Here is a 27,721-nt window from a genome sequence, read left to right as displayed (position 1 = left end):
GTGGTTAGCATGTTATAAATAACTAATAGAAAGCCAATGGAAATTAGTTCTTGATGGGACACTGTGACAGAAAGACAATGATTCTTGGTGGTAAATCTCCCTCCCGACCTGTGAGGGCGCTAAGTAACAGGAACAGAGTACCCTGGACTACTTGGCCTGACACTTCTTTCCGAGGGTTAAAAGGAAGTCGGTCACTTAGAAAAGGGGCGGAGCTTCGGTACACAAACTCATTGACCCGGAAGGACCTGTGTTGTTGTGAAATAATCGTGTTTGTTTTGTGCTGTCTATTTGTTACTTGTTATCACTAGACAGCTATCACGTTCCGGAGCTGGCGCCAGCACAAACCCGGATCAGCACTGCACTCATATCACAATAAACTGTATTTGTACCACAATCACTAATTCACACACTAAAAGTACTTGTGTATGTTGAAAAGTCTGCAAAAAAGCTTGGTAAAGCCATAGCAACAATTCTAGGTAGAGGATTTGCTTAGATGCACTTGAGTTTATCTTGTTTTCATTGGGTTACAGCTGACTTTGAGATGCAAGGCTCTAGTGTTAAATCAACATAACCCTCTTTAACAGCCAAATTAGGCCACTGAGAAGAAAACGTGTCATAAAAAATGTGAATAAAAACAACATGACCTATGTAGTGCATCATGGCAGCTGCAACGTGAATAACATAACAAGAGAAAGCTTTGCAGAATATTGATTTAATGTACCACTCAAGCAGTAGAATATCTGGAATCTGAATTATCCATGCTCTATTTCTCTATACCTTGAACATTACTTTCACTTCCCTCTCAAAGGAACATGAACTGAAAACAAGGATTCTCAACTTAATAGGGGTATGCATATGAGTATTTTATTTTCCAACTTTAGATTCGCTTATATAGGTAACATTTTAAGAATCCATTGGTTTTATTAAAAATGCATGTGGCTGTAGTGTTCAACCAACCATTTACTTGATCGGACCCTATTTTTGAAAATCTATGGGAGGAATAAAACTAGCCAGAAACAACTACGTTGTAGGCAGTTGTTATTCTGGATAGTTTCTTTCTAGTTTCATACAGTCAATATTATTGTATTCCTCTGAAAATATGCATTTCTTTAAAATGATCAGCTTGGATGTGGATTTCTTATTAGTTTTTGCTGTTCAGTGTCAGACCACTCCTATCCCAGCAAAAAGGTAATATTAAAACCAAGAAATGTTGGGGCCCATACTCAAAAGGAAAAATTGGGAAATATGTGTACATTGGGTAGTTCTGTGAAATAATCCTATTTTTATAACATGGCACCCTTTCTAAAACCATGCTCACACTCTGGAACTGTATTTTTGGAATGTCTACAGTGTAGGCAGTTGTTATTAAGTTAGCTTTTAAACCTGGGAACCGTAGATTGAATAGGTTGTAAATAAATAAAGATGTACTTGCTAACCTTTATTACCCTGTCGAAATTACTGATTGTAAAGCCTTTTTCTTCACAATGCATCATCAGATGTCTTCAGTGCATTTGCATAGACCCTTCCCAATCTAAAGGTCTTCCACTAGCTAAGAAAGAAGTATACATGAAATTCCTTATGGATATTCAGTTGATTAGTGTTTGAGCGCTCTATATGAGTGAAAAAAATATGTGTTTTCTGAACTTCTGGGCAGTGTCTAACGGCTGCTCCTACAACTTCCAAACTCACAGGTGCCTCTGTATCTTCTAATGTTCTAACTAATATGTGTTAAACATACTGTTAAATGACCAAGTAACACTAATCCTATTTATTGTAAACACAGGAAGGCAGTATGTGTATCCATAACAAAAAGCTGTATTCTTCTATTTAACTTCCCACTGCCAAAAGACATTAAAAATTGGCATAGTCTCTTCAGAGAGAAAAAAAACACACACACAGAAATGAAACCAGAGCAAGGCTCATTCTAATATCAGCTATTGTTGTGACAACCCCTGAAGAACAAAAAGGAGATGAAGTTAAAGGTTATGGCATTTGACCTAACATGCCAAAACTTAATATTGCATATACAATTATTTTGCTTTTGTATGTATGCAACAGTAAAAGTATACCATAGTAATATATGTTATATTAGCCTACATTTTAAATTAGAAACATTAAAAGGTTTACTCTTTATAGTTCTTTTTTGTTTACACTATATTGTTTTTACATTAATAATTAACCCTGCTGTAGTTTCTTTTAGCCGTATATTTGAAATGCTGTCATCTGACAACACACTTTAGTTTTGCTTTTTTGACATCCCCACAGCTATGTCATACTAGTGGAATCCATAGTGCGAAAACAATACTGTATTTAATAGAAAAGCAGCATGAGCAGTATTTTTTTTTCTTTAAAATCGTTTTATTTGAAACAGCTTTGTGGGCAGTGAGAGCCAGTAGCCCCGGGGTAAAAATGGATTATTTCACGCCATTTCACAGTCTAAAATAAACATAATATTTATTAAAGCAGTAAAAATAGCATTGTCACATTGAAAACTGATACTTTTCTCTAGAGTTATTATACAGCAAATGTTCCTAAATATTTAAATGGTTACCTGAAAAACATGAAATGCTAAATGGTAGAATATTTCGTTTTTTATGTCCACCTTTTAAAGGCAGTCTATTTTCATTATCAGTAAATTATCAAACAAAATAAAAACATAAAAATAAGACACATGAAATGTCTCCTTCTTGTACTGGACAGTGATCTCAATTCTTTAGCAGAAATATTTGGTAACACTTTAGTTTTGGGAGCCATTATAAGTGATTATAAATAATCTATAAACATGTTATTAATTATGCTATTAACATTCCTATAATAGAAATAATAAGACTACTATTATACACGTTTGCCATTGTTCTTTTTTTTTGCTATTGTTTATAATCGCTTATAATGTGTCTGTCTGTCTTTTCAAGTCTGTTTGTCATTTTATGTCTGTATTTATGTGTCTGTCTCACCAACTGTATGGGGCTGCTTTGTTTCTGGAAGTTATTTATAGTATCACTTACTTTAATGCAGCTCGTGTTTTTTTCGTTGAAGGCATTGAAGAAATCGTGCAGCTCTATGCAGTGTGTTCAATCATTTATCAGGAAGCAAACTAAACCAGCTAACAGGTTCCTAAATGCAGCATAAAGGCCATTGCACTGGATCCTTTCTGTCATTTAGCATCCATCATCCGAAAAAGTCGTACTTCAAAGCACTGATGTGCAGTGGAGACTTTGTAGTAAATATACCTAGTTTCAGTATTTTAATAAATAAAATAATACAATTCTGTTGTTAATTCTTAAATTTGATCAGCAAACGCTAATGGAAGTTAAAACGTCTGTTAATTATTACGTTTCTACTAGATCTACAATATACAGAATACATACTATATATATATATATATATATATATATATATATATATATATATATATATATATATATATATGGAAGGAAACGCAAATGGATGGAGACACATATGGATCACATTAGTTTACTGTAAAGCTACATCTTAGTTGGTGCTTATCTTGGCGAGAGCCGAGTTCAAATCAGCATGAACTTATAACATCTACTCTTGTGTAATGGAAATCAAAAGTTGGGAAGCTAGCAATGAGCTACCGGTACCGAAAATACTTTACCATAATGACCTTCTACTCTGTGTATGGAGCCAGAAATTACATCACTTTCATGTACTGCCCCTCATTTCTAACTGTCAAGCCCTGACCGCTCTTGCCCTGTCACACTTCTTTCTCTGATATGTGTCTCCAGGTTAGGCCATTGTTTCTTTACTTACTCAACTACAATTGAAATAAAAAATATGCTTGTAATAACCTATACTGCACAAAATCCACGTGTTTATGTATGCTCTCAGTTCATAATGTCATGTTTTATATAATACATATCATTCATGCCACAGCAATGTCTTTGTTATCTTTGTTGGATTTATCATAAAGTATTTTTTGTTTGGTGACACACACAATTACTTTTTCCATTTTGTTTCGGGCACGGCAAGAGTCCACGCGTCTTCCAAGTCGTTTTTTAACGCACGTCAAATCGGACCAAATCGAACCTGTTTAGAGTCCAAAATTGACACACTGTCGTCGTACGACTATTACTGACTGAGTGTGCAAGGTACAATAGGGAATGCGCATGATCGTTAAAATCGGGCGCATGATCGGATCCACTGTGCAATTGACTTAGCAGGTAGTGCGTCAATAAGTCAAACGTTTGCAGTATTTATTTGTAAGTGATAAACATATGTATATTTACACCATTCTTTCAAAAAATTTCACTGGATCAACAGATTACATGTCAGTGGGTAAAATTCATGGAAATCGTGAAATCCGTAATAACTGCGAAACTAATACAGCCGTATTCATAATAATAAAACGATATGAATAAATAATGCATGTGTGTAATATGATACTCATAATTCAGTGGCACCGTTTAACTTGTGTGCTTTAAAAAGAAACTCAAGCATTACTCTCCACTCTTCATGACCGAGCACCAGGATGACTTCAGTTCTTTTTATTCACAGCATGAAGTTCTCCTTTCACGCAGTCAGTCTTGCACACAAAATCTACTTGCTTGTCAAAGTAGCAACCACACTCCTTCAGTTGTTTTACTGGCCCAATAGAGATCAGACCATCCTTATCAAAAATTATGCCCGTCTAGCCAATGGCGTGCCTCTCCGCGTCTCACATGACCACGTTTCCCCTGTCTTTTTACATAGGCAGCATATACTTCAGTTCAGAGCCGCAGACAGAAGCTTTAACTACGGTAATGGGATGTCTTGTACACAATTGGCTGACTTGCAAGAGTTATTCTAACAAGTGAAACACATTTAGTCTTCGTTTTTCACTGGACTTTCACTTCGGTTACGCGCTACTAAAAAAAAAAAAAAAAAAAAAAAAAGCCACAGAAGTCCTGATTGGTCACAGTAACGTTTTACTGCTACATTGTGAGTATTAATTGATTTAATAACGTAGTTTCTGTTCTGTAGTTTGCTGTATTCTGTGAAACGAGTGTTCTAATATTCAACAGAATTAGCACACAATAGATGAACTGTTATAGAATTGTAGTAAATTGTAGTCAGACGCATATGAATGTGTGATGTCTTAAAAAATAAAACGGCGGCATGGTGACCACAAGTTTAAAATGCAAGTAGCTTTGTTGAGACAGAACATTGTACAGTATGGACCCTCCTTGCGTTATATTGCTGTCATTCTTTAGTAATTTAAAAAATACGATAAATCCCGCTGACCCTTCCCGCAAGGTTGCTGAACTGACCAGCCGGTCGACACAGTTGAGTTATTATGATTAGCTGCGCATGAAAGGGGCACTTCAGGGCACATAGCTCCAGTCCTACACATTCCAAAACAATGACAGTTTAAACATGTGTATCGTACTGTAATAATGACTATTTGCTAAACCTTTTTTTTAACACCAATGTTTTTTTTTTTTCAAAAGACTAATAATAATGACACGGTGAGTACAATTATATATAAAATACGTTTCTTTCATCTATGCTATGCATAAATGTATTGTTTGCGATTCTGGTAATGCTGAAAAAAACAGCAGGTATAAACAATTGCATGTTGCAAATTGCGTTGATATTTATATTAGTGTGTAATGTATTTGTAAAACAACACCTGACTTGTTAAAATAACTTCATGACAATGGCATTTACCGCGAGATTTCATTTTAGTTCAAGTGTCGCTGCTAAGTAATAATATGTGAACTAATTATATTTTAGTAATCAACCATGAAGCTCACCAATGTGGATTTTAGTTTATTTATTTATATATATATATATATATATATATTTAATTGGAATGCGCATTAACATAATGTTTGATACAGCAAAAGACTCCAGTTTGTCATTTCCATTCCCTGGGGAACACAGAAAGTCACTTCGGCGAAGAAACTCATAATTCTTTTTTTTTATTATTATTTTTTATATCCATATCTTTTTTTAAATGCTGGGTCTATTTCTTCTTTGTCTGGCTCTTTTGTCATCTACACCCCCTCCCCCCCCCCCCCCCCCCCCCCCCCCACCGTGAGCCAAGACACCTGAAGGCTAGACATAATGATCAACAGAGCTCGTCAGGCCTGTCTGGACTGCAGCCAGTTTTTTTTCCCTCTGTAATCAATGAGCCTGCACGCAATGCACGCCAGTCCTGCTGCTATGCGAGGATCAGGAATGGAAGGCTTGCACATACTGCGGAAAGATTAAAGACAGCACAATCCCTTCTCTTGTACCAGATGTGGGCTTGGCTTTAACCCCTTCGTTTCCTTTTGAAAAGCTCTGGTATTCGGTTTAATGATGATAACACACACCATCGCCCGAAAGCTCAATTTTATAACCCTTTCATCATTATTTGTGTTTGTAGCATTTGAAACCATTCATGTTTTACTGCTACATTATATACATAGGGATCAATTCGATCTGTGAAATAAAATAGTAAACATCCAAGAGCATTCCACCACAACATAATGTAAAACATTGAAAAGTTTTTACTATTAATTAAAAAAAAAAAACACATTGACCAATTAGACCTTAAAAAGGAACTTTAATGTACTCTCTCTCTCTCTCTCTCTCTCTCTCTCTCTCTCTCTCTCTCTTCTTGAATTATTATTATTATTATTATTATTATTATTATTATTATTATTATTATTATTGAATTTATTGATTTATTGATATATATCCAAGGGGGGGCACAGGAAGCATAAAAAAAAAGTAAAATGTTTTGTTATTATTTAAAATGTACATGTGACATGATGTTCTTTTGGTGGCGCGGGTTGATTCTATGGTAGTATAACCTCCCCTCCCCCATAAAATGTGCAAAATGTCTAAGACTTTGCACAGCAGTATATATATACTTGACTTGTGGAGTTCTATATTACTACCTTCATCATATATGAAAGTAAAACAAAAAGGTTATATAAACCGTAACGCATGTGTCAAATATTCATTAAAAGCATCTTTGTGGAATTGTTATATATGCACTGAAAACAGCCAGCCCCCGTCTAAATAAGTTTGACATGGCATGGCTTATTTAGATGAGGCTTTTCCTTTCAATAACATCTTTCTTCCTGGCCTGCTTTAAAATTCCAGCGAATGAAATCAAGGGAGGATTTTCAATTCTAATTTGCCATGTGCAGAAGTCAGCAGAGCCATTGTAAGCCCCTCTGTATCAATCTCTCCTTTCTTTGTCTCCCCTGCAACGCGTTACTTTGAGACTGGCTGCTTTGGACAACTCATTTTTAATTTAACATGGAGTGTCTGTAGCAATGGTACAAGAAAGATATCAATATGCTTTGATCAAAACCTGATGATTCAACCCAGCTTTTTTCTTTCTCTAAACGTTAATATTCAAGTTTTCTTTTCTTAGCAGCTTAAAAGTGTGAGAGTGTGACAGACAAATAATGTGCTCCAGACATTATCAAATATACATAAAAAGATATACATAAAAAATCTAGTCTTGGATTTTAGATTTTAGAAAAGAATTGCACACATAATGTATTTTTTCCCACTGGCTTTCAACAGCATTAAGATCATGAATCTGCCTGTTCAAGCGAAGAACTGTGATTCTTAACACAAATACATGTCCACGTATTTTGTTCAGTTATCATAAGGATAAAAATAAAAATAATATCAAATAATGAAAAAAAAATGACTAGTTCAGTGTACATATTCTGATTTTTTTAAAATACAATAAAGCCTGTCCTTTAACAGCTAGGAAAGAAAACACACAACTGTGTTTAAAAGAGCAGCACAGTTGAGTTAAATAATTTATAGTATTTTCAATCCTCAGTCCACATTTGAAAACTGTAACCCATTTTCTTCCTTTTATTACACTTCAAGGCACTCCACCTGAGGCTGAGAAGGGAGCACACAACTGCTTTCCAGAGACGTCTGGTGTTTGAGATTAAAGAAACAAAGCTGACAAACAGGGACAAACAGCACAGATGAAAATAGTCTTCAAAACCACTGAACTGTGAAAACTGCTCTAGTGGACTAAATACTTCTAGACAACAGGTAAAAAAAAGGTTTACTGTGGGTAAAAGCAAAGGCATTGTAATCCATATGAAAGATAGTAAACCTGAGACAAGCAATGTTATTCACATATACCTATGGGTAAAGTATGGTAAAAAAAAAAAAAAAAAGATTGGTAAAACATGGTAAATGCATGGTGGAAACATGTCTGATGAACATGGTAGAAATTGAATGGATATACAATAATTATGTTTTGTACGTTTCAGAAGAAAGTACATAATAGGGTATGCACGTTCTTCTGTATTTAGATTGCTCTACTTTTCTGTAGGAAATAATCAAAATTATTTATAGGACAAATAAATCCTATCTTAGATCATAATAGTACTGCACTGATATTAATGTACTGCATGTTGGTTTCTTAGTTTCTGGCAGTTACAAAGTATTAGCATATCAATGCATGAATAAAGTAAGGGAATAATATTCTGGTATACATGGTACTGGTGTATGAAGAATCTTTGTTACGTTCGTGTGGAGATTCTGTCCCTACAATGTGTAATTGAATATGTTCACGACAGTGTTGCCCTTTCCCTTGCAATATGAAAGGATTTAAGATTTAGCCTCTATATACTTCTGGCACGTGGCAATACGTGCCAGAAGAAGATTGCTTGTAACAATGCCAGACAGCAGTATTATTTCCTCAGACACATCTTACATGTGCTTTGGGTAAAATATGAGATTTAATATTCAGGCAAATAAGAAATAATTAAAGATATTTTTCTTCAGAAATCGCAATGAGTGTGCTTTTTACTTTTTACATTATCCAGTAAAACCTATGAATGATCGTGCACATTAGTTCATGTAATTAATATACACATATTAATATGAAAGCCTTAATTATTTTTACTATGCATTCATACATTTTTATTTTGTGATTATTAAATGGGCAATCGGTAAATCTGGGGTTAATATTAAAGCAATTACTCACATATAGTACATAACGCGCAAAGCTTTTTAAGGTATTTATTATCTCATCTCAATCTTTAGAAAAAGCAAGGATATGATAAAACATAGTTAATAAATTTAATAAGAACACTGAAGGGGTTAGCTGTTTCCAAATCTTTATGTAAGAGAAAAAAATGGAAAACTGCAGGATAATTGAGCTGCCAGTGATTTGAGTGTATTTATGGATTACTGTGTCTAGAAAAGAAGAAAGCACTTGTTGTGAGATGACGCCGCAGGGGTTGTCTGGACTTTTCAGAGTGTGCAAAGTCTTGTTTAGTCAATGCCTTTGCTAGGGACAACCTTTGCCCTCATATGCTCCTCCCTGCTCCAGGTGCAGCCCCTTTGCAAGTGTCCTGACTTGAAAAGAAGGAATGTGCTGATTTCTCACCTAAAGCATGGCTAATTTTGCAGAACGAACCTTTGAGTCGTAAGATTTGGGGATTTATTGCAACTATTATTGTCAAATGATGTGCTTTCACAAAGAAGGGCATTCTTAGTTTTTTTTTTTGTTTTTTAAATCTAATTTCTAAAAAAAGAAAAATGCTTTTTTCTTGAATTAGTTGTTGCAGTAGCACAGTGTTAAAATCTCCATTCCTGACTAACCTACTCATTTTTTTCCAGTTTTATGCATCCCTAATTATGACGGGTTAATAAGCTAATTTGCATACATTCTCACGAGTGATGGTTTTGCAAACGTTTACGCATATTTTTTTAAGTGAATGTGACATTTTCGTGTGTGTGTTCCTGTCAAGAAGATGGGGGCCTTTCACTTATTTTAATTCCATGAGCCTGTAATTGCTGCTGTACTAACTAAGATCTAATTAAATTACCAAGTTAAAAAAAAAAAAAGTTTACCGGTAAACAGCTTTTAAATTTGGAAGTGGTTCTGTCTCTAAAATATGATTTATTGACTACTTGCACTCTTCCTATTTCATATGAGCAATTTTGCCCTGACCATATGTAATTGAGCAGGTTTAAATCAATGAAATTTACCACAGACTGGATTACCAGCAGGTCCACTAATGTATTTTCTCATCTCGGCTGTGTTACAAACAATTAATTTTAGCACTCTCTGTCCAGGAAAGACAAAGTAAGGCCTCCTAATAATCAATAATGGAGCACAGGGCTATTGAATTCTGGAAAGAGATGCATTTAAAAATCAAAAGGCCAGACATGCTCTGGGTCCCTTCTGTCTATGCGGATTACCTCAGATGAACCAGCCCAGGCTTTGAAAGCACCCTCTCTCATTACAGAATGACCACTATCTGAAGTATATCCTTCCTACTGGGTTTTAATAATAACAGAGATTGAATCGCTGGATGGGAAAACCAAAGCATTCTGTGACATCACCCTTAGTCTAAATGCAGCAGAATTTGCAAAAACCAACCAGACTTGGAAATGTAATTAGTGAGGAGGAGTAACTATAATAGACTGGATATACTGACAGCACATTAATTTGCTGTTGTTTCAGGTCTAGTTGTGGATTTAAATTCCGTTCAAGTTTACGTGATTAAAAAAATGATCCCATTTAAATTTGACAACATGTCACAAGCAGTATGAGTGTTTGTAGCAGATTAGCGCTTGGTATACTGAGAGAGAGAGAGAGAGAGAGAGAGAGAGAGAGAGAGAGAGAGAGAGAGAGAGAGAGAGAGAGAGAGAGAGAGAGAGAGAGAGAGAGAGAGAGAGATCATTAGGGAAATATGTGCTGCTGGCCAAGAACAATGACCAAGAGGATTTTTTTAAAAGTATTTAAGAGATATTGCATCCCAGTGGGATTGTATCTGTATAAAATGAAAACTGTGGGATCTTCCTGTGACAAGAGTAAGTCTTTAAGCCCATGAGTACTAAGCCCATTTCTTAAACAGAGCTCGACACCTGTTCCCTTGAGGCAGTTTTGCACCCACAATGGCTTCTAACTGTTTATCACAGCCTTTTGTTCTTCATATTGTATAGTCCTATTCGTGAAGATGATGAAACATAACCCAGCTCGATGGTTGCTGTTATTGTCTGGGTCCCAGGTGGCCCGAAAGAGTCAATAACACTTCCAATGGACCCCTGTATTGCTTTAAGGCCGATAGAGGAAGGACCAGAAATGAATTGTAGCCATCATCAAGCATGGCTTTATATCAGTACTAGTTTTGTTTTTTAATTTATTTATATTATTTTTATTTTCAAGATACTCAGACTTAGTCTTTTCTCATACCCACCTCAGTAGACCTCAAGACGGGTGTCTCAAATGAAAAATGACTTTCTTTAAGATATTAGATGCTGAATCATATTTTAACCATCGAGTGTTTGGTACTTTCGATGGATGTGACGTTGACGGAACGCGTTAATTCCCCTTCACGTCATATACAGTTTCACAAAAAGCATGTTTTTTTATTTTTATTTTTTTAATCAGAACATGAGGCATTTGTGAAATGTATAAATATCTAAGAATATAATTTACAAGTACTTATCATTTTTGAATGTTCAATGCTGGATTGGAACTTGAAAGACCGTTGAACCATTTCCTCTAGAACTACAGATTGACCTGAGCCATTGAGATTTATGGTATTGAACATTATTCAGTGTAACAGTTACCCTTATTTATGTCACAGTTTCTTTTAGGATTTTGCAAGTAGATAGAGTCGTAGTGCATTCCCTATCTCGTGTAACATGGCTGAACAAATTCAGTAAACCTTAAAGGCCTGGTCACACAGGCGACATTTGTCGACGGTAACAAGGGGGCGACAGATGTTGCCGGCTTGTCGCCTCGTGTGACCACCCTGGGCAACACCCCGGCGACACACCGGTAACACGCCAGACTATGTTCTATTTTTCAGGCAACACAAGGGCAATATTTTCAATACCAGCCAATCAAATTTGAGAGTAGTGTCACATGATGTTAAGACTTGATGACATGGGCACCGTTTTGACTTGTTAGCAAGACTGCCACCGGGAGCTGCAAGACGACTTAGTACTAGACAGCTTGGGGTGAGCAAGCTTAACAACTCAACATTTATAGACAGTGAAAATAGAAATGAGAGTTTATATGAACAAAAACATCCTTGGGAGCAATGTCTAAGGGGTATGTCATGTCAGATTGATTGGTTAGTAAACAGGAAGTAATATGAAGATGTTAAAAAAAAATCTGTATTATTGTTACTGTATGCCCAGAATTTAAAACAAATGCGGCTGGGAAAATGTCATTTCTACTGGATGTCATCTATTATGAAACTTTAGTGAGGGAATCATAGAATACAAGTGTACTAAGTACTGTAGGTCAAGTGTATTAACTACATGTGGCAGTGAACATGGTCATTTTAATGGACAATACTAGCAATTGAACTTAAGTAAGAAAATAAAAGTACCAAACATAAAGACAACAACTCTAACTGTCATTATGCAGCTGGAACTTCAAAGATCACATGACCTCAAGAACTAGGGAATCACAGAATACATATGTGTACCAAGTATGAAGCCAATATCTAAAAGCATTAGGTCTTTATCATCAAGTCACATGTCATCTTAGGTCACAAGTCAAAGTGAAGGGTGCTGTTAGATTTTGATTGCAGAGAATCCATAATACTGAAAATATGAAGTTGCCAGCTTACAGTATATGGTTAGTCAGTTCATGCCGCCTTATTAGCGTGTGCAATTGACTAAATATGTTATATTCTATGTGGGTGTGTTTTTTGTAAATGTTATTTGGAGCAGTTTAATAAAAGCAGACCTTTAGTATATACAAAAAGTGCCGATATGCAATTATCGATAGCCACTTTGTATTTTTTTTTAAGGCTGTACAAAAGTAAGTTAGGTAGATATGTTTGTCTGTGGAATGATTGCCTTGTTTTTTTATTATTATGATTACAGAATTGCATAAATGCCTATTAAGATAATGTTTTTAATGTTAAAGTTAGGACTTGATAATATTAAAATACCAGAGCTGCACTATGCATGGTGCATTGTGTTTCTGAAGTTTAACAGGTTCCTGCATTCTAAAAACAGTTATGCTTGTGGGCAGGAACACCTCTACAGCTTTGTTCTCTAAGAAAGAAATTACATTTTCTTTCAAGACAGATAGCATCTCTTTTTTTTCTTTGCTTACAATACATACCATGCATACAGCTGGTGGCGCAATGTAGACAAATATCAAGTCAAAAAAGTGCCGTAACGCTAGGGTAAAGAAATGTCATACCAAAGTGATTCGGGAAGGGTTCATTGAGTTGTTATGGAAGTTACAAGGTAACTGTAATATGTACAAAATATGAGATAAAACATACCAGTTGATAGTATGTCCTAAACAAAAAAACAAAACAAAAAATAAAACAATTTATTTAAACTGTGCTGGAACGTAAGTTTTTGTGGAAGGAATACAAGGAAATGACTCGTAAATTAAAAAAATAAACCTAAATCCATACATCCTGTTTAAATAGCATGTGTTTTCAAAAAACTTACAGGACATGCTCACAGTTTGATAATTCAAACCTCCTGCTCTTTGTTTTTTGTACTATCCATTTTGTGTGTGAAATTGGCCTTACGTTTAGAAGAGGAATGCACCAAAAAAAACAAGTCTAGAGCTATTATATCTACAGTATGTTCAACATTAGATTGACATTATTCAGAGCATTATCACAGCAATATTCATTTCAATAGCATTTCATTCTATAAAACTATGAATGCAGTATGTAGGTATGTTTCAATGGTGTTATCACAGTTTAACAGCACTTAGACAGCGTTCAGTCATAATGGTTGAAAAGATGGCCGATACCAGCCTTAAACAATAATCAGGGCAGCTTCGGATGAGAAAGCGCCGCTGTTTTGTCGTGGCTGGTAATAAACATTTAAATATCTACATTTTATATTTAATTTCACAGGCAAGAATAATGCAAGAGGTGTTCATCCTAGCAGTGTGGCTTTTTCCCTAATCACAGTACCATATCCTGGGTGAAAATATTGCGTCTACTTCATTGAGTATGGAAAAATGTGACAGCCTGTGATAAATAAGACATTGCCCTGCTCTGCACAGTGTATGCAAAGTAGCTAAATAACTGTTGTACCCCACTCCCCCCATCAAGGCACTTCAAACTAACATTTTCCTTCATAGCAGGACACTTTCTTCATCTGTCGCATTGATTAATTAACAGATCGCAGCGTGATCGCTGTGTGATGGCAGCTTTCAGAAGGTGCCAGGGCAGTGTGTTCTTAGCTTGTGAGACTTGCATTGCCGTGCCAATGTGTATTGGACAAAATAAAATTAATGAGGTTTAAGACTTATACTGAAACAGGCATTTAAACATGTCATGTTAAATTAGTTTTGGGTATTGATCTGACAGCTGAAATGTGGAGTTTGACTAAAATACTATTACTAATTCAAGGAGTTCTAGCCACTTCCGTAGGAATGAATAATAATCCTGCATTCTGGCACCAGTAGTTTAAAATGATAGTGTACAGTAGCTTTGTGTTTGGAGCCAGAAGATCTATCCCAGCAGAGCCATTAACACACCGTGAAAGATACCTCCCTGTGTCCCTTGTATTTGAAGACTTTTGTTCCAATGCAAAATGTGCATTTTTTTGTATGAATATATTTAAAAAAATAAATATGTATTTCAGCAGGTTAATATAAGGGCTTTTAAGAACATGGTGCACTGCAGACATTAACAATTCATGTATGCTTTTTTCACAGTCAAAAATAGTGGTGCACATTTTGTGTAACAGTAAATACTGCCTGCACATACTATTCATTTTAGAAGTTGTGCAGAACGGTGCTATTATTACCCAACTTAACAGATCTTGCAAATTTGGGGTTTACTTAATTTAGTCTAATGGTTTTGTACATTAGGGATGCTTTCATTCACATTCTTTTTGTTCAAATGAATCTGTTACTTAGGTCTTGCTCCAATTATTTAGTTTTTCTTGTGAGAGGTAATAGAAGCACAAAATGAGCCTAGTCGTAGCTACACAAGTTATAATTTAGCCGTGGCAGTGGATGTGGATTGAGTGTAGCTGCCCCCTTTTTAAGCCCCTTTGGTATTGCTGAGTTTACACAAAACTGTAGATATGGGAGAAGCTGAAAAAGGAGTGCAAGAGCCTCCTCCCCTTGCCTTCCGAGCCGAAGTAGCTGTCAAGACATGCCTCATAATAACTACCAGAGAGGGAAGGAAACACAAAGGCTCACTGTCACTGTTCGCTGAAAATGTAAATTCAAAATGTAGAAAGCTATTGAGGGTGATAAAAAGGACGACCTGTGAGCAGTTACACATAGTTAGCCTTATTCATGACTCCAAAATTGAATTGCAGGAAGCTTTGAGATGACTGTTCATTGTGCGATATTTGCTTAACCCTTTCCCTCTGTCTAAGCAGCTGCAACTGGAAGAGCTAGCACCCTTTTAGAAAATACAGCTGTTTACAGTTGCATAAATGCAAACAGCCGGGCCATCAGAAGCTTTCAGTGAAGGCTGTTTTTATAAAGCTGCCAGAAGCCTAACTGTGGGTTTATCTGTAGATTATCAAAAGTCACCATTGTGAGATAAATGCAGTTATACCTGGTTTTGTTAGATGTTTTTAATAAATTGACACCCAGTGTACGGTAAAGGTTCCTCCTTTCAACCAGTGCACCATCAAGGCCACTCTCTGGTAACCCTTCCCAATGTGCAGTCTGAAGAGTAAGATCTATTAGGGTCTGATTGGGCAGTTTTAATACTGGAATCCCACTTGTACAACTTAACCTTTTCTATTTTAAACTTCAACCAGTATCATTATTCATCATTTTTAACAGTTAGATTAAACTCATTTTAAATGCTTCAATTTAACTTTATGCCAGACTATGGAATTCAGCATGGATTAAATAATATAACATGTACAGTAGTCCTACTGCAGAATTAGCATTCGAGATGCATTGTCTGCATTCTTAAAATAGCCTCTGACAGGAATTAAATTTAAAGATCCCATTTACTCTTCTGAACAAATTATTTTAACAGAATTGTTAGTGTATGGCTTTACTGTCATGAAATGGGTCTGTGGTATTTAGACATTTCTTACTTATATGAGTTAAAACAGAAGAGTATTAGAATAAACCATATTAAAAATGTAATAATATGTTAATTCAATGGACTGCATCCTTGTCTTTGCCTAAAACCTTGGTGATTGCTACATTAGGAAGAAAACAATACAAAAAATTAATTGTAGAAATTCAGAAAATGTCCTGTGGCATTTCAACTGTCTGCTGTTTTCTAAGCCGGGTTGCCTTTTTTAAGATTTTTTTTTTTATTGCACTTTGCAGGTTATCAAGAAAAAAAAGACAGCAATGTGACCAGAAAGCTTCCATACGGCAGCTTCAAAGCTTCACTAAACACAACAAGAAGCAGCCCCCAGGCTGAGCCAGACGGTTAAACAGTTGTGCCATAACATTAGGAAGTGATTAAGGTAAGCTATTTCACCTGACCCAGTTCAAAACCCCTCTGTCCTCAAGGGAGACAAGCATGGCTGTCCCCACATTAGTGTACAGCTGCCTGTGTGCTGGAGTGTTTGAACCGCCTGCCACGCTGATCAGGTGAGAAGGCACAGTGGCATCTCTGGAGAGATGAGAAGTGTCTGGCACATGCGTTCAGCTCCACCTGCCTCTCCTTGGAACACTGCTTCTACACCACAGGGCATGTTGTAATTTATTTCAGTCTCAACTTTTAGCTTTTCTTTTGTCTAATATGTTTTCTAAATTAACTGTTTGAAATGCAAATCTAAACAGCTTCTGAGACCATTATTGTACTATCACATGCGGTGAAAAACAAGTCCAAAAGCAATGTACAGGTATTTGGACAGAGGTATTTGGATTTTACTACAATAAACATGGAATCTACATGAATCTATATAAGATTAAAACACATCACCAGCTTTTACTTGGGGATAATATTTCTACATTAAGCAGCTGCAATTCTTCTTTTTTTTGTCAGTTAAAAAAAATAAACTTTTAATTGTGAACTGGTGAACTAGTGTGTATATATTAACACACGCACTGTATAATTTGAAGTCAAATAGGTATGTATACAAAGCTTATAATTCTGTATTCTTATCAAATCAAAAGGGAGCTTATTCCTGGAGTCTAACATCTTGTATCTCATAAAGTATTTTTTTTTTATTATTTTTTGTCTGTTTCCTAAAGTGGGATACATTAAAGGGATGGTTTAGGCAATTTTGATGAAACAACCTAGAACTGAAGGTAATTTTAAAGGGCAGGTGGCAAAGTGAAATGATGAAATGAGTGCTCTGTGCATTAATTTTGTATTCCCAAGATAACTCCACAACCACTTAGTCTTGTTGCATATTTTATCCCCAGTAAAAGCATCAGTAAATAATTAGCAGTCTGTCAAGTGGTCAGACAGGCTGAGACTGGACAATTATAGGTAACATGGATAAAAGTGTGTGCCGGAAAGCTGTAATTTCTTTCTCTCTGTCTCTGCCGCTGCCGCTGCCGCTGCCTCTTTCTCTTTTACTGCGGTAACAGCAGACACAGCTGTCACAGAGTGGCAAATTAAAGACTTTGCAAGTTAAAGGCCTGCTTTTCCAACTACAGGCCTTTGCATGGATTCCTGAAACAAACCTGCTAGCACTTTGTTTCTCTTTTTTATAACTGCTCTGAAGCCACTTTTATTTTACAATCTTCAAACCCTCCAGCTGCTTTTGCTTCCTGTCCCTCCTCATTCACACAGGAATTTGATTCTTCCCTCTTCTTTTTTTGTCCCACTGTGTTAACAGTAATTCTCAGGCCTTTGACTACTGTTCCGTGCTGGGTGTTTTCAATCTCGTGCAAACAAAGGAATCTCTTTTAAGGGGAGGAACATGAAAGGGCTTTAGGGTGTAGAGGCACCCTTTTGCAACGGGAATCCTCCTTGGCAAGCATGTTGAACAAATAACCTTTTTAAAGCAAGAATAGTTTTTTTTTTTTGTCAGCTGAGCACTTAACACAGCCCTGCGACCTGCTTGAACCTAAGGTCGAGCGCTCTCTATTGTTTAACTCAGTTTAGTATTCTACACTGCAGCATGTTCAACCCCTGCTTAAATGAATCATCCACCATGCGACACAGAATGCAAAGATTCTTTTCCTCACACTCCACTGCAGCTAATTTAAATTGGACAGCGCATGCTGAGGAAAAACATGTGTTTATAGTATGTTTTAGATCAACCTGATCACATTTTTATGGTGATGGACTTTCTGCATTGGAAATCAATGGGTGCACAGAGATCTCCTTCACTCTGTCAAAATGAACATTTCCTTGGGAGGACTGTTTAATAAGATGCGCCAATAAAATTGCAGCTTATTCCATACTATGTTCATGGGAAATACAATATACTTAAAAGTAGCAGAGGTATTAAATCATTTATTTTTAGAGTACTTTTTTAACAGGAGCTTTCTGTAGAAGGAAGTAAGAGGTTTAAGATCGTCATATAATGCATAAAAATGGCTCTCTGCACTATTATTATTATTATTATTTTTTTTTTTTTCTTAGCAGATGCCCTTATCCAGGGCGACTTACAATTGATAGAAGATATCACATTATTTTTACATACAATTACCCATTTATACAGTTTTTTTTTTTTTACTGGAGCAATCTAGATAAAGTACCTTGCTCAAGGGTACAGCAGCAGTGTCCCCCACAAGGGATTGAACCCACGACCCTCCGGTCAGGAGTCCAGAGCCCTAACCACTACTCTACACTGCTGCCCCTTACACTAAATTGTAAGCCTAGGATATTTTTGAATTGTAACACACAAATTAGTGGGGACCAGGCGGCATGATGGTGTGGCATGATGGTGTGCTAGTCTATCACCTTTTGGGTCCCAGGTTCAAAAATTGAATCTGGGTAGAAACCTGCTTATATTAGAGTAGATTTTTTATTTGAAAAAATCTACTGTAGTGCCATCTTCATACTAGTCTCTTCTCTGTTGTAGCAGACTAGCAAATGGTCGATATGACCTGCACTCAAACGACTTGTCAACATGTCTTTCAGTTCCAGCTCATGTTAAGTATGTCCTGTTAGCTAAAGGCATACAAGTTTTATGTTTTTATAGTTTGTGCTGCATTTCAAGAAAAAAAAAAAAAAGGCTGACCAAGGGGGGAAAATAAGTTTTCATCAAACCTTTTATAAGACCATAAAAACTTCTGTTTCCTGCCCCTGCACTAAATGGATTGTATATCCTACCTGCTCTGTAATTGTCAGCTTCAAATCCTGGGTGCTTTAGAGCCTTAGGCTCAGTTTTATGGTCTCAGAACGCACCCAGCAGGTGTTGGGCTTTAAAGGGGATTAATGGGGTGATTTCTTTCTGTCAACCATGTGAACTATAATTCCCTTTAAAAGAATATCTGTTAACTCATTCTTCTCTATTCAGATTAGCCTGTTGTTAGATATATTTGCCCCTTAACATTATTGCCCTCATAGGCCCTCTTCATGTTGCTAGTCTTCATTTATAAGTTTGGTACTGTTTTTGACAGTTTTTGACAAGTTAACTTAATAAGTAGAACTGTCACATACTGCTCATGTGCTGAAGCCTGACATAGTCTAAAAGCTCCTTATGCTGACTGATGGACACAGCCTTTTTTTACAAGAGGAAGCCAGACAACGTCCCATAATAGTTGCCACTCCTCAACTGTACTGAAAACATACAGAATTTAACAAGATATTATTAGCAAACCTAGGTCAAATGGGTGCATTAAGGTCAGATTAGGCTGGCATATTCCACTGCTTTCTACTGTTTTTTATTCAAATGACATTCTTTCAAGACTCCATGGCTTTCGCAAATAATTAGTTATATTTGTTTTTGAGAGACAGAAGACTACATGCACTGTAAAAGGACTGTAAATTACTACTGATCTATCTCCCTAGTTGTGGTGCCTACTTGTGCTCATAAGTGCTCTACACATAGAATATATTAGATTTCTGACCTTTTCTTGTACCACTGCCAGGAACAGCTTATATCAGTTCAGGGTCATTACCTACATTGCTTCTAATAAATGGGTTCTGATAACATCTGCGCTAAGCTACAATGGAAATGGTTTAATCCCTCTGTTTGCTCCATCGCACTGAACTGCATTACAAAGCAGAAGCATTAAGGAGAAATATTATTTCTAAAAGAACAACGCCCTTGAATCAAAAATAGTTTTGTGATTTAAAATGGAGGCTTGCTAGATTTTCTTGTGAGCTAACATGGTGGTACTGCATTCAGAAACGCATATGCAGCTAAGTTTAATTCATAAGAACATACACTATCTAGAATGGATTCCTACCCATTGCCGTTACATTCTGTTTGCAACTGTGGTCATAATTTGATGCAAATAGGATTTAAAGGCAGTTATTTTCAGAATGTAATGGTTGTTTTGGCAGATGAGATGCCACACATATACTGACACATGACTGCAGAAAGTATTTTTTTCTTGGTGCAAATGATTATGGGTTGTAAGCATATTTAAAAAAAAAAAAAAAAAAACATTTGACAGTCATTCCCTTGTGTGTGTGTGTGTGTGAAGGGTGGAACATTGTTCCTTAATGGACCAGCTTTATCTTTTGTGAAAAAAAAAAGTCTTAATGAATTTGGCAAGGGATGAAAGATGGCAATTTAGTAGATGAGCCCTGTAAGAAAAGACCACAAGGCCCTGTCATGCTTCTTGTCTGTATCTTTTTACTTTGCCATCCTTTTAATGGTATTTAAATTACAGACCTCATTTGAGCAGACGTTCTTTTATTACTGTGTCTGTTGTTTACCTTTACTGCAACCACCCTTTTATCTGTGTTGCCTGTTTGTTTTTTTTTGTTTGTTTTTTTTAAATCAAATATTTTAAGTTAGGCCTTTGAAGTAGTAATGTTTGATCACCTGTTAAGGTGTAGGCTTTTGGGAATTCAGCCTCTTGAATTTTCTTAGCAGAAGCCCTTATCCAGGGCGACTTACAATTGTTACAAGATATCACATTATTTTTACATACAATTACCCATTTATACAGTTGGGTTTTTACTGGAGCAATCTAGGTAAAGTACCTTGCTCAAGGGTACAGCAGCAGTGTCCCCCACCTGGGACTGAACCCACGACCCTCCGGTCAAGAGTCCAAAGCCCTAACCACTACTCCACACTGCTGCCTTCATGCTGGGGTAGTCATTGTCATTGATGCATTTGTTGCACAGTTAATGTCTATTTTTTAGTTCTCCACTCAAGACTATAATGCTTACTGGTATCATTTACATGCAGCATTGCTTTGTTGAATGCACTCTTTAATAATAGTTTTCAATTATGACTTGCTTGTGCTATGCCCTGCACCATTTTTCAGATTCATTCCCTCTGGGATGAACCTTCAAACACTCAACTGCAGGGCTCGATATGAAGAAGCAGACATCAGATAATCCTTGTGAAAATAAAATGTGGTTAATTGAAACTTTGCTATAGTTCATTTCAACGGGTGATGTACAAATGAACTTCTACCAATTTAAAGAAAGAAAGAATTGTAATAGTGAGATCAAAAATAAACATTGGATTCCGACTTTGCTGTGAAATTCTTCAAATGCAAAGTCACTGAGATCCATGCATAATAACTGCTATTTACTAAGAAAACCATATTACTTCCAACATACAGAGCATATTGATTAAATTACCATTCTTAAGCAGTTTGTGCATACCTTAGGTAGTGATAGAAGTATCAGTCCTACTAGGAAGCATGCATGCACTCCCAAAATCTCACTCTTTTATTATTATTATTATTATTATTATTATTATTATTATTATTATTATTATTATTATTATTACCAATTAAGTCACATTTCTGTTAAATAACATAGCTAGACTTTAGGAAAAAAAAGTTACAGTATATGTTAATAACGTTTCTAGCAGATTTCTAGAATTGAGTATTGATTCCTTTGAGCAGATCCATGCTGATTATTGAGTGGGGAAATGGGGATACTTTAAAGGTCAGTCTGCACTGGAACTCCATATATTAAGATTCACTTCAATGGGCAGAAAACACTGAATCATTGTATCACCAAAAGCATCTCCATCTCAACAGATTACTTCCGTGTGATTTATAGGAAAGTGCAGCAGTAGCTTCTAGCTTGACTAAAATGTCAACTTTTGCAATTTTTTTTATTTTTAATTACCATCGAAGTTGAAGTACCTGATAAATTACATATTTCTGAATTAAACATGTCGCAATACTTCTGCTTATTGCCTTGTAGTTTCCAAAGATTGTTAATTGTGTAATATTTGAAATCAGTACTAGGAAGATAAGGGTGCTTCCATCTGGCAAATTTAGAGGTCGACCCTGTGCTGTTATACTGTTGAGACAGCATTCTTCGCAGGTTATATCTACTACGATCACATATTCAGCTGCATTGCAGCGTCTAGCCAATACTCAGTGTAGATATTTTTTATGCATATGGCACGCAATTATTATTATTATTATTTATTTCTTAGCAGACGCCCTTTATCCAGGGCGACTTACAATTGTTACAAGAGATCACATTATTTTTACATACAATTACATTATTTTTTTACACATTAATTCAGCCCCATACCTTCTCATTTTTAACTTTAAAATTCACCCTGTTGTCCTGGTTGAACATCATTCTGTACTGTAAGTTGAAACAGTCTCTATGTGCATAGCTAGTCTGGCTAAGGATGTGGCACTAATCCTACACCGTTGGCCTCCATTTTGTTTTTTCATTGAATTATTACATCATTTTGTCATAAAGATTTTGTTCAACTTTACCGATCCTGGGTGTCTATAATTTCTTGGTCTACAGCGAGACAGAAGCAAGCAGTCTCCTGTTTGCGATAAGGATCCACACAGTCTTGATTTTATTGGTGTCTGAAGCTTGTTTTTGTTCAATACAGACACTGTGAATGTGTAACATTCCCTATACACAGTAAGCAGTGACTGTCAAGTGCTGCATCAGCCGAAAATGGTTTTGCAGAAATGAGTTCCTACTCAGGCATTATGGTACAGTATTTGACTTAATATTGTGGAAGCTGCAATGGGAAATACAATACAATGCTTATATAATTAACATAAGGAATAAGGCTATTATTGATTTGTATCCTGGACTGCCACTGGAAAGTGTTTTTACTTAGGATTGTTTTATTCAGCCCTTTCTTATAAGTAATTTAAAGGTGTATTGAACGGAACATCACATTAGCTAATGATGTGTCTATAAAATATGTCCAGAACCTATAGTTGGCAAGTTTTTTACATATTTGTCAGGTGCATTTAAAAAATCAGTAAGGCTTATGATCAACTCAGTTATGCAGTTAAATAATAATTAAGAAAGAGTATAATAAGGCAATGGTGACAATAGAAAGTAATAGAATGGCACATTGTTACGTTCGTATGGATTTTCTGCAGCTTATAGCAGCCTGTGAGGGTATCTGAGTTAAATCAGGAATTGCTGGACTTTTTTAAAGGAAGTGAAAGATGCAATTAGAAACTGAAACCATAAAGATCTGAATACAGTTCTGCCAGAAAGAATTAACTGGGAGAGATTTTTCAAAATGTATCGCAATCCAGCTGAACTAAACCCACAGACACTATAGGCGCCGGAGACGGGTGGGCCAATGGGCCACTGCCCATGCACTTTTTAAACAGGGGGGGCCCTGCCCACCCACTTTTAATAGCAAGGGCGAGAAGAAAAAATAGGCCAAATCAAGGCTGATCCTCAAAGCCAGCATTGCATGATAATATGCATGTTTATATAAAATAATGTTAATTAGAATGAATACAGATTTAAAGATATAACTAAAAATGATGTCACAATATATAGAACACCATTACATCATTACATCATGTAAGAATAAATAATGGATTTGAATATAAACAATAACAAGTAGTTGTCATGTCATCAAACACCTTAAATACCTCCAATGTGTTGATTTAAACACATGCTCCCTTGAGAAAGATATGTACAACATATCAAAACGTTGGGCAGCTGGCTCTTTGAGCTAATATATATATATATATATATATTTTTTTTTAATACCTTGAATCTCATCGTTCTTCCAAAATAAAGTGACACAGATAAGTCAAATAAATCCACAAATTAAGACTACACTGGAACGGAGTTGATAGACAATAATCCTAACATTTCGCTAGCTGTGCTGCCAGCTTCTACAGAGGTACATTGAAGCTTTTAACAAATCACATGGGAAAGAATGAGTGCAGAGAAGTCGAGTTTATGTGTGGTAGCGATTGTTTCTACATTTATCATCTGTAGCACTATAGAACTGTTAAAACATGTTTAAACATTTGTTACTGTGTCATGTAATTTGTGTGTGAAGCAGTAAATAACTGTAGAACTCGGGGGAAAAAAAGGTTTAAATAAAAAAAAAAAACTAGCTCCATAGGCTATAAAGCTAAACAAATACTTTGTAGACAGCGGTTTAATATTCTTTATCAATATATTCTTTATCAATGTAAATGCTGTATATGGTCATTTTCTTTTTTTGTTTATTTTTACAAAACAAACATTTCATTTATTTTCAAGTAAATTAAACGATGTTTGTGGGGTACCACTCACTACCCAATATTCAGATAACAAGCTCATTATTAGCAGTAGTCGTATTGTAGTAGTAGTGTAGTAGCATTGTTGTTGCAAACTTTAAATAACCAGTAGACTATAAATATATAACCTGCTTCAATATTTGACGTAGTTGTTAAATTGAATTAATTTATCTATAGAAATACTTCATACCCCGAGACCTTGGCCCACCCACTTTTAGAAAGGCTCCGCTGCCGTTGACAGACACTTAAGACTTCCAAAGGGGAGCACTCTCTTCCAGCTCAGGAGCATGGCTGGTAACTGCAGACTGTCAATCCATGGTGCTATCGGAGGCAGCAGCCCCAGTAGAAGCCCTTATCAGAGCAGACTCTGCGTCTGGGATTTGGGTTTGCAGGCTCTGGAGAGCTGCCCGCTTGGAGTCAGCTCATCCCTGGGGGCATGCTGTGTGGCTTGGCTGTGAGCCCCATCACCCTTGGGCTGTCAGCAGCAGAGGGATTACGGAGGAGAGAGGCTCGCTTCCAAAGACCTGTGTACAGCACAGTGCATCGGCTGCAGCCTCCTGCTCACTGCAGCAGTAAACGCTTCCACATGAAGGTTGCCCTGACGGTGACAGCTACTATCACTGGGTTTCACGCTGCCATGAACAGCACATACAGTAAAGCCTATACCCTTGTGTGTGTGTGTAAGTGTGTATTTAATATGACTAAATCACGTAGGCATTTTAACATAGTACATACAGTATTGTAATTATTTAAATTCTGTTTTATCTATGTGTCCTTCATTTTAGCTTTGCAACTTCCATTTAAATTTAAATGGCTGCCAGTTGTGCAATTTATTGTATACTACCCAACCCAACAGTTCTAATGTTTGTTGCTAGTATCCTCATTCCTATAGAGCAGCACAAGCCCCAGGCATTTTCTTTCTAGTTGGACAGATGCACAGATTAGTCTGGAGGGCAGACACCTCCACTCGTCCCCTGTCCCTTCTGCTTTCTCTTGTGAAGCATCAAGCGGACACTTCTTCTCTGAGGGCAGCAGGTCAGGTGGCTCGTTCAGCTGCTGATTAGCTTAGGCAAGAAAAGGTTTGTTCTGAAAGCTGGTCCAGTCCCCCGTTCCCCAGCCAAAGATAGCAGCCGCCGCTGGCCCTGCAAAGTCGTCTGGTATCATCGTGTACAGTGGGTACATTCTGAAGAGATGTGACACCAGCGTTAATGTCAGTGTTACTCTCAGAAACTGCATTAAAACCAGCAACACAAAAAATGAAGAACTACCTTGACCATCAATTTGGTCCTACCACTTTTTGCCCTCAATGAATGCCCTTTCATACTAGTTACTGGCTATCTATGTGTTAGATACTTTTAGTCAGCAGATCTTTTTTTAAGTCTAGGCTACTATTATCCTCCAGTTTCAGGTGATTTCCAGTTTCTCACTCTACCGTAGTTTTCTAGGGCACTAGCTGTTTTCTGTGTTACTATGCGATTGGAAAAGTCAGTTGTAGGGTCCTTACCAGCTAGTTGTGCTCTGACAGATTTCTAGTCCGATAACACAGTATCTATGTCCTTTAAATTTTATTTTGTTTTTTGCTGAGACCTAGAATGGATTTAAGTTAGGACAACATGCATTTCACACACCAGCACCAAATAAATACCGTTGTGTACGATTTTAATATGAAAATCAAATATCTATGAACAATATATATATATATATATATATATATATATATATATATATATATATATATATATATATATATATATATATATATATATATATATATATATAAAGATATAGGCTTAACATGTATAAGATAAGCTTATAGGTCGATATATGAGGAACAAAACCACCATCATTTAAAATAAGGGTTAATTTCTAGCTAAGTTGTGTGGCAATGCATCTATCATAGCTATTCTAAGTGCACTTCCTACTGATTACCTATTTTGTACAATTTTGAATACTGAATATTTCTGGCACATAGCCAGCTCTCCTTAAGGAAACAAATAACAAATAATTGCATTCCCAAAAGTATACGATTTGTATATACCTCCCTAGTTCTCTGTTCATTCCTTTGGTTGCCCTAAAGAGCCAGGTTTTGATGGTTGCTTGATGGCAACTTAATTAGGACAAGATGTGCCTTTACAAGCGACAGTATAAATGTAAGTGGACTTTGCGGAGAAAACTAGCATATTTTACACAACCTGGCACTATTACGGTTCTTGCACTATACATAAATAAATCTGAAACTCATTAAGAAATGTACATTTGGCCCAGTTCTCTTAGTTCCATCTATACCAGACCACCCTGGATGTTTATGTGAATGTGTGTGACTAAATGGATTTTGTGTCTGTGTCAACAAAGTGAAGAGAGGAGGGCTTAGTTTGCCTGGGCTTCAGAATTATTGATTCCTAATTTAAATACAGTATCCTTTGTAAAGATTTTAATCGGAAGACTTTTGGGTCTGATTTTCAAAGCTTGGTAACTTGTGTTGAGTAGGTATACCTGAATAATTTACTCAATATACAGAAAACCACATTACTTGTTTGTAAAACAGCTTAGGAAAACCAGGCTTTTTGTGAGTGAATTCAAGTTGTAGTCTGCTTTCAAATTAACATAAACAGTATTTGTTTGTTATTTTCTTGTTTTAAGAGTTTCTACAGAAAACATAGTTACTTACTGGGCTGAAAATCTGACCTTTAATGGTTTTAGAAGAATAGGATATTTTCTGTTTCCAACTTTGCTGACATGCTGTAAAATGTGTTATATATTTCACTGCTGTGTTTTTTGTAACTGCTGTCATAAAGTTGGTCACACATACACCTTTTTAATCTACCATATTTTCCAAATGATATGTTTATTCTGGGTGTTTTTTCCAAATATTTTCCAAATGATATGATTCATACTTGGTGTTTTTTTTTCCATTTCAGACTTCGCTTTGTATCTACCTTGCAACAAAAAGCCACACCTCCTCTGTAAATAGTAAAGTGGTGGCTAACCCTTTGGAACCATTTACATTCACGGTAATGCCATCTACATTGTTAACCCATAAGTTTCATTACAGATGTTATTACAGCTGTGACTTTCACAAATGCAGTTGTTTAATATGAAACAGGATTAAGGGAGACATTGAAGTAATTTAAGCTATTTGTTGAATATGAAAAAAAAAACAGAATTATTATTAACTCCTTAAAGATGATTATACCTGTATGGGGTGATTCATTTTTGTATCGACCATGGAAG

General features: G+C 36.2%; 1 long non-coding RNA gene across 1 annotated transcript in view; it reads left to right on the top strand.

The window, feature by feature from the left end:
• Positions 1–4,704: 4,704 nt before the first annotated feature.
• LOC117416681 (uncharacterized) overlaps positions 4,705–27,721 on the top strand; it is a 32,437-nt gene continuing 9,420 nt past the window's right edge. The window contains exons 1-4 of the long non-coding RNA XR_004546630.3: positions 4,705–4,941; positions 7,849–8,022; positions 16,247–16,389; positions 27,409–27,501. This is a non-coding gene — a long non-coding RNA (uncharacterized LOC117416681). The remainder of the gene's footprint in view (positions 4,942–7,848; positions 8,023–16,246; positions 16,390–27,408; positions 27,502–27,721) is intronic.

This window comes from Acipenser ruthenus, chromosome 12 (assembly GCF_902713425.1).
Source record: "Acipenser ruthenus chromosome 12, fAciRut3.2 maternal haplotype, whole genome shotgun sequence".
NCBI lineage: Eukaryota > Metazoa > Chordata > Actinopteri > Acipenseriformes > Acipenseridae > Acipenser > Acipenser ruthenus.
Note: the sequence above shows the minus strand (reverse complement) of the source record. Positions and strands in the feature narration are given on the sequence as shown.